We start from the raw sequence: 15,048 nt of genomic DNA, 5'->3' as shown, positions 1-15,048 counted from the left end.
TCAATTCATACTTGCAGCCGGAGGGCGCTCTCTGTGCACATTTAGTCCACAAATTATTCTAAAGAAGAAGAGGACATTTCAGGAATGGTGTTTTTAATTCATACTTGCAGCCGGAGGGCGCTCTCTGTACACCTTTAGGCCACAAATTCATATAAAGAAGAAAAGGAACTAGGAACTAACGGCATGTCTTCTACAGATCACTAACCATGGCTTTAACATCCAAATAAACACTTTTCAAGACAATAAATACACGATTGAGACGATGAATGCCTGTATTGCCTCTGAATTTGCGTCTGAATAGCGCTCGCTCCGTGGGCATGGCCGCATTAGCGGATAATGAGCTGAATCAAGGACTTCTGACATGGCTCTCTTTTCATACAGATTACATAAACAGAGAATATTTGTTTTCGATTTGACTTGCGCGATTTAAAACCTGACATTTCAACGTTTCTTTAGACATAAGTGTCATTTTTTTTGTCATTAGTATTCATAAGTTACAGTTCATTTTCTGAGAACTATCAGATTGGACTTCGTTCAGAGGGAGAGGAGAGATCACGCATCATGTTAGTTTTCTTTATTTTACAAAAAGCACAACATTGTGTTTTTACTCTGAGTGTACACAAATAAAAGAAGACATTCTATAGTTTAAATTGATATATTACTTATGTCTCTATGACAAGAAATGACGGAGTATTTTAAGTCTGTTTTGCTGCAATGTGAAAAAAATCCTGCAAAACGCGCCGGCGCGTTTTCAGACCTCAGGGAGTTAAAAACAACCCAAGTTGGGTTAAAAATGGACAAACCCAGCAAGTGGGTTGTTTTAACCCAGCGGTAGGGTTAAATGTTTGCCCAACCTGCTGGGTAGTTTTATTTAACTCAACTATTGTTTAAAAATTACTGTATTGCTTAATTAAAATTAACCCAAAGTATGTTGGAAATGAACATTTATTAATGTTCAATGAATAATTATTAAACAATAAACATTTATTAAATTGCTTATTAATAAATGTTCACCTTTTGACTATTATTGTTGCCTCTAATTGCATCTGGTTTTTAATTTTAAAAATAAACCAGCTATTTTGGGTTCATTTTAAGCCAGCCATATAGTAATTTTTAAACAATAGTTGGTTTAAATAAAACTGCCCAGCATGTTGGGCAAACATTTAACCCAACCGCTGGGTTAAAACAACCCAATCGCTGGGTTTGTCCATTTTTAACCCTACATGGGTTGTTTTTAACTCAGCATTTTTTAGAGTGTATTTTAATTATATAATAATTCAATTTTAATAAAGTAAACAAATCTAAAATAACACTGCATATATTCTTCACTGTATAAATTAAATCCATATATTATTATTACATTGAGACATAGCTAAATTATACTTTACAACGGTAATATATTTCTGTCACAATTACTTCAAGTTAAACTGAACTTTTATTTTGACGGGTTGCCGTGAAGACCTTTGAGTTTTTGTGCGTTTATGATACGACGATAGATTTTCTCAAATGAAACGATTAAATTCTCATGAAGTAAGTCTAGAGATGAAGTTCATGCACACATGTCCTCATATAGTGAGGCAGCAGAGGCTGAAAACACCGCGAGCATCACGCGAGCTTCAGTGTGTGCGTGTGAGGTAAATGAAACCGCGTGTCTGCACCATTCATTCACACAGAGACACAAAAGAACATGCAGGATTCAATTTTAAAAAGTCTTTTTGCGGCTTAATATTCACAGACACTAGTCTATATCGCGAGTTGATTTAAGTGTACTGACCTGCTTTTTATTTATTTATCAAAACTTTGACAAATTCCGTGAAATTCCACATTATACAGCGTTATCCATGTTTTTATGACTAAATTCCATCCGCGTTTTTGCAGACACTAGTCTATATCGCGAGTTGATTTAAGTGTACGACCTACTTTTTATTTATCAAAATTGACAAATTCCATGAAATTCCACATTATACAGCGTTATCCGCGTTTTTATGACTAAATTCCGTCTTCGTTTTTGCAGACACTAGTCTATATCGCGAGTTGATTTAAGTGTACTGACCTGCTTTTTATTTATTTATCAAAACTTTGACAAATTCCGTGAAATTCCACATTATACAGCGTTATCCATGTTTATTATGACTAAATTCCATCCGCGTTTTTGCAGACACTAGTCTATATCGCCAGTTGATTTAAGTGTACTGACCTGCTTTTTATTTATTAATCAAAACTTTGACAAATTCCGTGAAATTCCACATTATACAGCGTTATCCGTGTTTTTATGACTAAATTCCGTCTTCGTTTTTGCAGACACTAGTCTATATCGCGAGTTGATTTAAGTGTACTGACCTGCTTTTTATTTATTTATCAAAACTTTAACAAATTCCATGAAATTCCACATTATACAGCGTTATCCATGCGTTTTTTGACTAAATTCCGTCCGCGTTTTTGCAAAATCCGTCCACGTTTCTGCACACTAGTCTATATCGCGAGTTGATTTAAGTGTACTGACCTACTTTTTATTTATTTTAATCAAAACTTTGACGAAATTCCGTGAAATTCCACATTATACAGCGTTATCCGCGTTTTTATGACTAAATTCCGTCCGTTCGTTTTTGCAGACACTAGTCTACATCGTGAGTTGATTTAAGTGTACTGACCTACTTTTTATTTATTTATCAAAACTTTGACAAATTCCATGAAATTCCACATTATACAGCGTTATCCGTGTTTTTATGAACTAAATTCCGTCTGCGTTTTTGCAGACACTTAGTCTATATCGCGAGTTGATTTAAGTGTACGACCTACTTTTTATTTATTTATCAAAACTTTGACAAATTCCGTGAAATTCCACATTATACAGCGTTATCCGCGTTTTTATGACTAAATTCCGTCTGCGTTTTTGCAGACACTAGTCTACATCGCGAGTTGATTTAAGTGTACTGACCTGCTTTTTATTTATTTATCAAAACTTTGACAAATTCCGTGAAATTCCACATTATACAGCGTTATCCGTGTTTTTATGACTAAATTCCGTCTGCGTTTTTGCAGACACTAGTCTATATCGTGAGTTGATTTAAGTGTACTGACCTACTTTTTATTTATTTATCAAAACTTTGACAAATTCCGTGAAATTCCACATTATACAGCGTTATCCGTGTTTTTATGACTAAATTCCGTCCGCGTTTTTGCAGACACTAGTCTATATCGTGAGTTGATTTAAGTGTACTGACCTGCTTTTTATTTATTTATCAAAACTGACAAATTCCGTGAAATTACAATTCACATCAGTCATCAGCAGAAAAAAAAAATTGTATCTTTGATAAAGAAGTCACATGATTACTATTGGTTAAAAAAAATTGTCTAAAGCACTAGGACATAAATCAACTGTTCACATTCAAATCACACATTCTAAAGATCATTTACTTTAAAGTGAAAATTTTGTGACTGTATACCCACCCTCATGTCACTCAAAACTAGAGACGCACCAATTATGGTGCGATTTTTGATCAATTTACAACCAGCATGAAAAAGGCAGATATAACAAACCGATGGTTTATTAATTTGCTGCGTGAAGGCACTGAGCTGTATAATGTCTGTTGCGTAATCCAAGATTAATTCATAATCTAATATTCCTGCTGTGCTGCTGTCTGCGTTTTAATGTTACTCAAACAACAAACTACTCTTGACTAAATAACTTTTGAAACTTTCATAAGGGTTAATATGTATAGGGCCCTATGATTTCCATGACGCCGAAAATACGGACGGAATCTCGGAATCCAGTCATAAAAACGCGGATAACGCGGAATGTCACAGAATTTTTCAAAGTTTTGATTAATAAAAAAAAAAGCAGGTCAGTACACTTAAATCAATCCGTGTTTTTATGACTAAATTCCATCCGCGTTTTTGCAGACACTAGTCTATATCGTGAGTTGATTTAAGTGTACCGACCTACTTTTTATTTATTTATCAAAACTTTGACAAATTCCGTGAAATTCCGCGTTATCCACGTTTTTATGACTGGATTCCGAGATTCCGTCCGTGTTTTCGGCGTCATGGAAATCATAGGGCGCTATACATATTAACCCTTATGAAAGTTTCAAAAGTTATTTAGTCAAGAGTAGTTTGTTGTTTGAGTAACATTAAAACGCAGACAGCAGCACAGCAGGAATATTAGATTATGAATTAATCTTGGATTATGCAACAGACATTATACAGCTCAGTGCCTTCACGCAGCAAATTAATAAACCATCGGTTTGTTATATCTGCCTTTTTTATGCTGGTTGTAAATTGATCAAAAATCGCACCATACATTGGTGCGTCTCTAGTTTTGAGTGACATGAGGGTGGGTATACAGTCACAAAATTTTCACTTTAAAGTAAATGATCTTTAGAAGGTGTGATTTGAATGTGAATGTGAACAGTTGATTTATGTCCTAGTGCTTTAGACAAATTTTTTTAACCAATAATAATCATGTGACTTCTTTATCAAAGATACAATTTTTTTTTTCTGCTGATGACTGATGAGAATTGTGCTGCTTAAATCAACACAGTTGTCATTATAAGGTGCAAAAGACAGTTGATCAGTCGGTAAGCCCTCAGTAGAGAGCCTATCTCTCTCATACACTCACTCACACTGAGTTTGAGCTGCAGTGTAAGAGGATTTCATTCATCCATATTCACTGTATCGGACAGACTCTCACAGTTTCTCGGCCAGCGTGCGCTGGGGGGGGGGGGGGGGGGGGGGCATAAGCTCTTGGTGTTAAGTCACTTTCTTGCTTAAATAGAGTCTATCCCGGTGGGCCTGGAATAACTTAACACTTAGAGATCACACCATTAATTGCGCTCTCAGAATGAAGACACTAAGAGCTGCTTTATCACAGGTGCAAAAAATACACTAAACACACTGACTGTAATAACACTAAATACATCTAACCACAAAATCTGACAGTGGTACACTCTGAAAAATGCTGGGTTAAAAACAACCCCAGTTGGGTTGAAAATGGACAAACTCAGCGATTGGGTTGTTTTAACCCAGGTTAAATATTTGCCCAACGTGCTGGGCAGTTTTATTTAACCCAAATATTGTTTAAAAATGACTATATGGCTGGCTTAAAATGAACCCAAAACAGGTTGGAAATTAAAAATCAGACACTAATTACAAGAGACAACAATAACAATCAAAAGGTGAACATTTATTAATAAGCAATTTAATAAAAGATTATTGTTTAATTAATATTCATTAAACGTCTTAATAAGTGTTCATTTATTAAATATATTAATAGGCTAAATGTTAATTTCCAACATACTTGGGTTCATTTTAAACAAGCAATACAGTATTTTTTAAACAATAGTTAAGGTAAATAAATTACCCAGCAGGTTGGGCAAACATTTAACCCAACCGCTGGGTTAAAACAACCCAATCACTGGGTTTGTCCATTTTCAACCCAACTTGGGTTGTTTTTATCCCAGCATGTTTTAGAGTGTACAGTAATGCCATCATATATTAATACTATAGTACTACAGATACTGTATATACCATTCAACTAGAAGATGACCATATTCATTATCATATTTGAAGCAATACCATGGAATTTACCATACAGTATGTCCAAAAATACATTACTCACAAAAAATAGAATGGTTCCACCATGGTTTTTGAATATGTACTATGGTACTACCATGGTATTTTTAACTTGGTATCATTGTAAGTACTACCATATAAAATATTAGTTAATATAAATATAAATATTTCAAAGTATTACCATAACCATACCATGCTACAGTCACAGTATTTTTTGAAAGAAATGATAGTGCATGGCATTATCATGGTAAATATACATAAAACCATAGAAAACCCCTAAAAAATGTCCAAAAACACATGATACACATTCACAGAAAAAGTGGTACACCCAAAAAACGAAGGTCTAATGGGGCATGGTAGTACACAGTACAATCCCCCTCCAAAAAACCTTGATAGAACCATGGTATCTTATCCACACAAAATAGGTTGTACCATGGTACTGTTCGGTAGTTTTTATTAGCCGAACATTCATTCAGGACACACTTTAAACCATCTTTACCTTATTAATTTACTCTCAGTGTCTTCCCCTTCACCACCCCTCTCAAGAAAACACAGAATCGATAAGAAGAACATCGATATGAGCTCAGAATGTCCATTCAATGATCTCGAGTCTCCTGAAAAAGATCTCAGCACAGCCTTAATCGTGTTTTAGACTGGCCGAGGCTGCTACTGTCTGTGAAATGTCTAGTGACTGAAGCTATACAGAATGTTAGTTATATAAAGTGACAAACATAATAAGAGTCTCATAAACTTCTACTCAACAACCCACCAAGCCAAACACTTAAAACGCCTCCAAATGACGGACAAAACACCTCAAAGTTCAACATTTCCAGACAGGATCAGTGAGGGAAGATGAAGCGCGCTTACCGTGCGTTTCACAGAGCCAGAGAGACTGATGCGGCGCGCAGCATCCCTGCCATCCTCAGTGAGAAGACTTCTACTGCGCGCTCTTCTCCGGCATGATCACCGCTCCTCAGCTCTCCTCCAGCTCAAACAGCTGCAGGCTGACGATCATGGCTGGGCTTTTGCTCTCAGTTCATCGGCTGTGGAGCGCGAACAGTGCCGCCTACTCTGATTGAGTTTAGAGAGCGCAGAGGCTGCGATGATCGCTCACTTTCTCCGGGCATATGGACCATGTGATGAGACTCATCCCTCCATCTGCGCGAACCCGATCAGCGCCACCCAATGGAAAAATCATGCTATTCATCACTAATGCTATATGGGCCGCCCAATGGAAAATGAACCGGTCCAGTTCTGACACAAAAGCTTCTCCATTTGACCAAATTTCCTTAACTTTAGATTTAGATAATTATTGCTTTTACATATAGTTTTTGTGAGAGTGAGGCTAGTTGTCACAATAGCTATATCTCAGTAGCTATAAGATTTGGTGTTGAAAGTACACAAACGTGATTTATTTTGCAGTATGCATTATATCCAGTATGTCGGTTTCTATGGAAGCTTGTTTTGCCACGGAATTAAAAATGAAAAAAGCCAATTCCGACTTTTTATCTCAAAATTCTGACTTTTTTTCTCCAAATTAAGACTTTATCTCACAATTCTTACTTTTCCCACCCAGTTCCAAGTTTACATAATCCTAGGCTATTATAGAGCGGGACATTTTTTGCGAGTGAACGCAAAGTTTCTCGGAGGAACGCGAAAAAAAAAAAAAAATGCGATAGAACGCAACAGACAGGGTTGCCAGGTTTTCACAACAAAACTTGCCCATCTGCTACTCAAAACTAGCCCAAATGCATTTTCGGGGATCCCCCAGTAAAATTTGCGTCCTGTGGGATAAAATCCACATTTTTGGCAGGGATCCCCTGGTAAAATTAGCGTTCCAGGGGCTAAATATCATGTTATTGGGGTCGCTTCAACATGTGGACATGAAAAACAACCTGCAGCAACACTGTAGCCCAATTCCACGGGAAAACCACAGACTTGGCAACGCTGGCAAACAGCACTGACTTGTTGTTTTTCCTCCCATTTCATTTTTTTTCCCACCACCATGTCCCTTTAGGGGCTTAATAATACCTCACAATTCTGAGAAAAAAGTCACAATTACCTTTTGTTTTATTCTGTGGCTGAACGATAATTTAAACCTCCAAACTACATTTACAGTATCATATTTTTTCTAATAGCTGTTGTATAAAAAAAAAAAAAAAACATTTAGGCAAAATCCAACTAATGAAAGTAGATTTTAACCTAAAGGTTGAACTTTGTTTCATAAATGTCTGGCTGTCAGTTTGTAATATTATAGAATTCATTTTTTTTTTTTACAATATCTGTTTTTTTGCTGCATCATGTCTTGTTTGGTGCTTCATGGTTTCCATTGTGACAACTTACCCCATATAGCCTATATATGTCAACATGTAAAAAGGCTATGCAGCTGATCTCCTGTATATTTAAATTTTAGATGTAATACTCAAAAATCATGTTAGAATAGCATTGACAGTTTGGGCTGTTTCTAAGAAGTTATTGGAGTCACAAGAAAGCAGCACAATTGTGTGACATTACTTTTATACAACAGGTTAATATTGAGTAACTTACATTTTAGACAAAATATTGTTTTTGTCAAAGAAAATAGTTCCAAACGAAGCCATATCAGAACATTTGCAACACCAAGCACCACACAGCAGCAGTATTTTGTTTTACAGTAATTCTGTGTTTTGCACAAAGTGGTTGCACGAATCATTCAATGACTCACTCATAAATTGTTTAGGCTGCATGCGACATCACATACTTCCCTACTATACAGTAATCGAAAAACAGTATGAGAGAAAATAAGTATGTCCCAATTTACAGGCAAAAAGTACTTCTGGCAAGATAGATTCTAAGGTGCGGATACGATGGAAGCTTTACTATCCCATGAGGCCACGGGAGAGGATTTGTGAATGACAGTGAAGCGACGCAACCGACACTGATAGGTCACGTGACAGTGACAACATGGCGAATGTAGTAAGTCCAGATTACATTCATACTACACACACTCATATTATAAAGAATGTACTTTTTAGCGGTCATGAAGTGATTACTTATTCAAAATAAGTACCTACTCTAGAGAGTACGCAATTTCGGTCGCAGCCTTACTAAATGAATTAGTGTTTTTCAGTGAATCGGTTGAATAAATGATTCAATGACTCACTCAAAAATCACATGCTTTGTTCCTGCAGAAGGAGTTGTTCAAAAAAAACCAACCTCACCGCTAATACAGAATGACAGTCTGTCTAGAAAGTGTAAACACAGAAAAGCGGAGCAAAACAAACAGTGAAAAGTTTGTGTACTGCTGAACTTTGGAACGCTGCTCGACTTTTATTTCATATAATACCTTATTCTGGTTCTTATTCCTCTTTACATTATTGTATATTTAACATTGCATTGAATATTACAAATTAATACCTCAATGTACATAACATAGGGTGTATTACTCTTATAATTTACCATGCTTTTTAGGTCTTTTCACTACACTGCTTCAGTGTTCTGTTTTCCTGCGCTGAATTGCACCTCTGGGACTAATACAATTAAAGTATTGCATTGTCCTGCCTCCAGTGGACTTTATAACCCTTTTTTGTCATGTGAACTGTAAAACCCAATAGTTTTAATCAAATAAAAGCTGTCACACTTTACATAATGTTTCAAACTAATTACAGAATACTCAGTAAAAGTAAGTACTGGACAAGACTAATGAGCAGTATGCTTGTTTTCTGAAGCAGCTTGTTACTACAAATTGCTATCGTGATGTATTGTATTTACATGGATTGTGAATACATTTATTTTTTGTTTCTTTATCATCTTATTTTATTTCCTTAGGTTCTCCTGTTTATTTAAAATAATGCACAGATAATGGTTTTTCATAAGTGGGCAAACATCCACTAAAATAGACATGGCTGTGTTTAAAGCTGGCCCATATACATAGGCAACACTTACTGTACGAGCGGTTTTATGACTGTGGGTCTTCTCCAAAAGAATCAATGAGGAACTCACTTTCTCTGAGTGCTCTTGTGTGTATGTGTGTGTGTGTGTGGGCAGGTTTTATACTCCTCCGTCTTTGTTGGAGTCTCATTGTGGGCTTTATTTACGTCTGGCTCATAGCACAGGTCTCGTCTGCTAACTGGCCTGTCAGTCTGCATTAGATCTTGCTGTTTGAAAAGTGTACAATACAAAGCCCCGGCCCTCCATTTAGAGGAGCACACATCAGCGCACTTTAACTGAGGGAGGTGATGAGAAGACAACTATAGGACTCCATCAGATACTCTGAGGTGTACCCCAGTTTGACCTTCTTTCCATCGCTGGTGTTTGTGTGGGTCATGTTTTGCCCACATTGTGGGGATAGGCAAAGAAACCAAGAGGCTGTGCAGAGACAATGCTGAGGTGTTTAAAAGTAAAGATAACAAATCATACCAGAAAATCTGGACGAAAAACAAAGCAAAAATGGAAATAAATAAAGTGATAACTAACTAACAAATAAATAAAGCATACAAATGTCTCATCATTTTGCAAGGCATTGTTAATATTATTAAATAATATTTGTACATTCAAATTAAATATTTACAAAACAATAATGTCCTTCAAACAAAAAATAAATAATAAATAAATAAATAAATAAAGTGCACAAATGCATCATCAAATTTTGCAAGTCATTGATAATATTATTAAATAATCTTTGTACATTAAAAATTAAATATTTACAAAACAATAATGTCTTTCAAACAAAAATAAATACATAAAAATTATAAATAATGTGCACAAATAACTCATCAAATTGTGCAAGTCATTGATAATATTATTAAATAATCTTTGTACATTCAAATGAAATATTTACAAAACAAAACAAAAAACAAAAAGCAAAAACAATTGAACAAACAAAAATAGAAATAAATAAAATGATAACAAACAAATAAATAAAGTGCACAAATGCATCATCATTTTGCAAGTAATTGTTATTATTATTAACTAATATTTGTACATTAAAATTAAATATTTATAAAACAATGTTATTCAACCATAATAAATAAATAAATAAATGCACAAATGCTTTGTCAAATTGTGCAAGTCATTGTTAACATTATTAAATAATCATTGTACTTTAAAAATTAAATATTTATAAAACAATAATGTTCTTAAAACATAAATAATAAATAAATATGTAAATGAATAAATAAATAAATACACAAATGCTTTGTCAAATTGTGCAAGTCATTGTTAACATTATTAAATAATCATTGTACTTTAAAATTAAATATTTACAAAACAATGTTATTCAAACAAAAAGCAAAGCAAAAATAAACAAATAAACAAATAAAATGGAAATAAATAAAAATGATAAACAAACAAACAATTAAATAAATAAATACATAAAAATTAACTCAATATCTACAAAACAGTAATGTTCTTCAAACAATATAAAAAACAAAGCAAATATAATTGAACAAATAAAATGGAAATAAACAAAATTATAACAAACAAAGTACACAAATGTCTCATCATTTTGCAAGTCATTGTTAATGTTATTAAATAATATTTGTACATTCAAAATATATACATTCAAAAAATATTTATAAAACAATAATGTTCTTCAAACACAATAAATAAACAAAAATAATAAATAAATAAATAAAGTGCACAAATGCATCTTCAAATTGTGCAAGTCATTAATATTATTATTATATAATATTTGTGTATTAAAATTAAATATTTACAAAATAAAAATATTCTTTGAACAAAAATTAATTAATTAATAAATAACGTGCACAAATGCCTCATCAAATTGTGCAAGTCATTAATAATATTTTTATACAATATTTGTATATTAAAATTAAATATTTACAAAATAATAATGTTCTTTGAACAAAAAAAACAAGTGAACAAATAAAAAATAATAACAATGATAACAAACAAACAAACAAATAAAGTGCACAAATGTTAGTGTTAATATTCATTCATATCAAATAATCTTTGTAAATTAATAATAAAATATTTACTGAAGAATTGTGTTCTTCAAAGAACAGCATCTGCTGTTCTTTCATCCAAAAATATCACACCACTATTTATAGCAGTTTGTGTTTGAGTGTGTGTGTGTGTGTGTGTGTGTGTGTGTGTGTGTGTGTGTGTGTGTGTGTGTGTGTGTGTGTGTGTGTGTGGGTAGGGAGGAGGGAAGCTTTTAAGAGAGGAAGCAGAGGCTACAGTGATGTAATGAGAAGTGAAGTGCTCCATGGCAGTACAGGCTCAACCTGTAAAAGATTCATCACTCTGCCTCATGTTCAGAGAGGAAGCGTCGAGCAGCAGAGGGAGGAACCGCTTTAAAGGCCTCTCTATAATGGATCAGCACAGACAGAGCCACAGCTGTCATGGCTAAAAGACAAGAGTTAGTTATTAACATTCACTTCATCTTTAATACCTTTACTGTATGCATATGTGTGTGTGATATTTACAGTGTTTTGGCAAACTACTTGTTTATTATGTCAATAAATATGGATCTGAATAATGCAGAGCAGAGGAAACGGGGGTACGAAAGGGGAATGTAGCTTTAGGCAGATGGACTTATCAATACAGCAAATGAAGTGTCTCTCTGAACAGACTGAGCATTTACAGTAGTTATCACTTGATAAAAACGTAATGTCTCAAAAAAATTGTCAATACGTCTTCCATTGTAAATGCATATCTGAAAATAAGATTAAAAAAATGAATCCTGCATTACTCTCAGCACCGCATTACGTCCATCATCTTCCTTCTGTCTGGCTCATTTTCTTATTTGTGAAAAAAAGAGAGTGAGGAAAACACTATGCTGACAAATTATTAGTGTGTTGAATGATGATAATTGTGTTGGTTATTTTAATGTGAACAATTAAGGGATACATAACACAACAGCTTACTTTTCAAAAAAATATAATGTGGTGTAGTTTTGATACGCGACCGGCAGATGGCGGTAATAGACTTCAAAGAGGCGAACACTGCTTCCTTCCATCAGAGAGTGCAGACTTTCAACAGATGCAACTGCAGATACACAATTCACTTTCTGTCTGAAGTTTGTGACAGTAAAGATTTGACATGTTTATCTCAGCCATGAAAAATTGAAAACATAGTGTTCGCCACCATCACTCTCAAAATAACTAAATAAACCAATAAATAATGATAAAAGATGATCACATAAAATATATCAGAATACGAATAGGCCTATAAAATACTTTGTATAAACCAATGATAAACGACTAACGTTGGATTGTCTGTTAGATTTTAACATTTTTTTAACTGCAAAACACAATCAAGTATATGTGTGTGTGTGTGTGTGTGTGTGTGTGTGTGTGTGTGTGTGTGTGTGTGTGTGATGTGATCTGCGAAAACCCATCATATGGTGAAATGTTTCCTATCACAGGTTTCAATACCCTTTCCAAATCTGGTTTTACTTCTTTCATATCTGAAGATATGATTATCTGAAGTCGGCTGATCGCTATGATTCTCAGGAATGGAACAGGTTTAAATAACGGTCACCCTCTTTTTCGCACAGACATGAAAATGCACTATCCAAACATTAATGGGTGTAATTCAAGAATGCTTTGGAATATAGACTTAAGGTTGGTCTGGTATTAAGGAAGATGCTTGTCAGATTATTGTAGAAGTGTTCAAAAAAATATGAAAGTGAAATTAAAAAAAAGTTATAGAAGTTTATGAAAATGTAAAAATATAATTGTTTATATTTTATAATAATATATTACAACGCATGTTTTACTCTTAAAATGCAAAAAAATAAAAGCCAAAAATGTCAACATTCCACATTTTAGGTTGAAATATTTCAAAAATGAGCTTTCAGTAAGATTTAGTTTGGGCGCAGTACTGAACTTTTTCACTAGATGACACCCAAGCTCCATATCTGACCATTTAAGGGCGCCTCCATTTATTTGAGTAATCTGAACCATCTATTTCCATATTTTCATACATTTTATGAAGTAAACACCCTATTCAGAAGTAGTATGGTCAGTTTGGCAGTATTTGATGTGAAATCAACCTCTAATAAACACATAATTAGAACATGTGTGTTCATTAGAGTTCTGTTGTTCTTGTGCTCCGCCTTCTCACGATAACGTTCTATTAGAAAAAGAATTCTTTGCGTGCCGTAGTTTATACAGGACTGGCAGGAAATTTACATTAATACACCTTTATTCTACATGTTAAGTGGTTTATTTTGATAGTTGAACTGTCTTTGTAAGCTATGGCCTCCGCTGGGCGTGTTCTTAAACAGTAAAGTTAGAGAAAGACAGCCTTTCCACTTAAATCGCTATTTTTCTGCACTTTTCAGAGATGATAGACAAGATGTTATAGAATGATAACAAAGTCCCTTTAAGACAAGTCATTTCACTCGGCGGCCATCTTTGAAACGCCTCTCGGGCATCCTGGGCATCATGCAGCTCCTATCTCTTTGAATGGGGAAACATCAGATTCTCCAAAACTGTTCGCCAACCTTACGATTAAATTTCATATTTGAAATCACCAATGAAATCTAACAACAACCGGCTCATAAATTTAGTCTCTAAATGCTCGAATCATGACAAAAAACTGTATTTTTTCAGGCTGGATCAAGCTAATGCGCATGCGCAGACCTAAATGCGCGTCTCTTCTGAGGCGCGCGTCTGACTGTTTCTATAGAAACCGGTGATTCTAACGGCCGCTGAAGTGACGCGATGACTTTACCAGTCGGCGATTGGTTCTTGGCTTTAGAAGGCGGGACTTATTCCGCCATATTGCGCGTTACACTTTCTCCCATTCAAAACAATACGAGTGACACGTCTTGTGTTATTCTGTAGTCTTTGATGATAATTGAGTGAAAGCCCAATTTTGACAAACAAACAAAAAAACAAATGACATCTACCTTTTTTCAGACTTTACTGAAAACGTTCCATCACGGGTTTTCCCAGATCGCATCACATGTAGAACCCACAAGAGGTGCCATTTCGCATTTTATTTAAAAAATGCAAACAAAAACAAAAATGGTGCTAAACAGCACCAACTGTGGTTCTTTGGCTCGTAAAGAACCTTTAAAGGGGCTAAACCTAAACAGGTTCTTTGTACGGCAGTGGTGTTACCTTAACCACCCCAAAGAACCGCTGAAGAACCATACAGGGGCTTAACAGGTACTAAAAGTGGCTCTTTGGCTCGTAATCATAGGGGAACCACTTTAAGTGCTGTATAACACCAAATCTTGGATCTTCAGTGGTTCTTCAGTAGTTCTTCTGCGGTTCTTTGGGATGACAGAGGTGCTACAGCACCGCTACCGTATACAGAACCTGTTAAGCCCTTGTATGGTTCTTCAGCGGTTCTTCAGCGGTTCTTTGGGGTGGTTAATGTGCTGTATAGTACCACTGCTGTACAAAGAACCTGTCAAGCCCCTGAATGGTTCTTCAGTGGTTCTTTGGGGTGGTTAAAGGTGATAGAGAGGATTTTTTCGACGACTGAGAATCCAAAGACTGTTACTGAGTTTTTGAA

The 15,048-nt window shown here is 34.9% G+C and overlaps 1 protein-coding gene across 1 annotated transcript in view; it reads right to left on the bottom strand.

The window, feature by feature from the left end:
• The window catches only part of LOC125260074, an 87,725-nt gene extending 80,971 nt beyond the window's left edge, over positions 1-6,754 (bottom strand). The window contains exon 1 of the mRNA XM_048178218.1: positions 6,442-6,754. The gene's annotated coding sequence lies outside the window, so the exon portion shown is untranslated. The remainder of the gene's footprint in view (positions 1-6,441) is intronic.
• Positions 6,755-15,048: the final 8,294 nt, after the last annotated feature.

This window comes from Megalobrama amblycephala, linkage group LG24 (genome assembly GCF_018812025.1).
Source record: "Megalobrama amblycephala isolate DHTTF-2021 linkage group LG24, ASM1881202v1, whole genome shotgun sequence".
In the NCBI taxonomy this organism is placed as follows: Eukaryota; Metazoa; Chordata; class Actinopteri; order Cypriniformes; family Xenocyprididae; genus Megalobrama; species Megalobrama amblycephala.
This window is presented reverse-complemented; position numbering and strand designations above follow the sequence as displayed.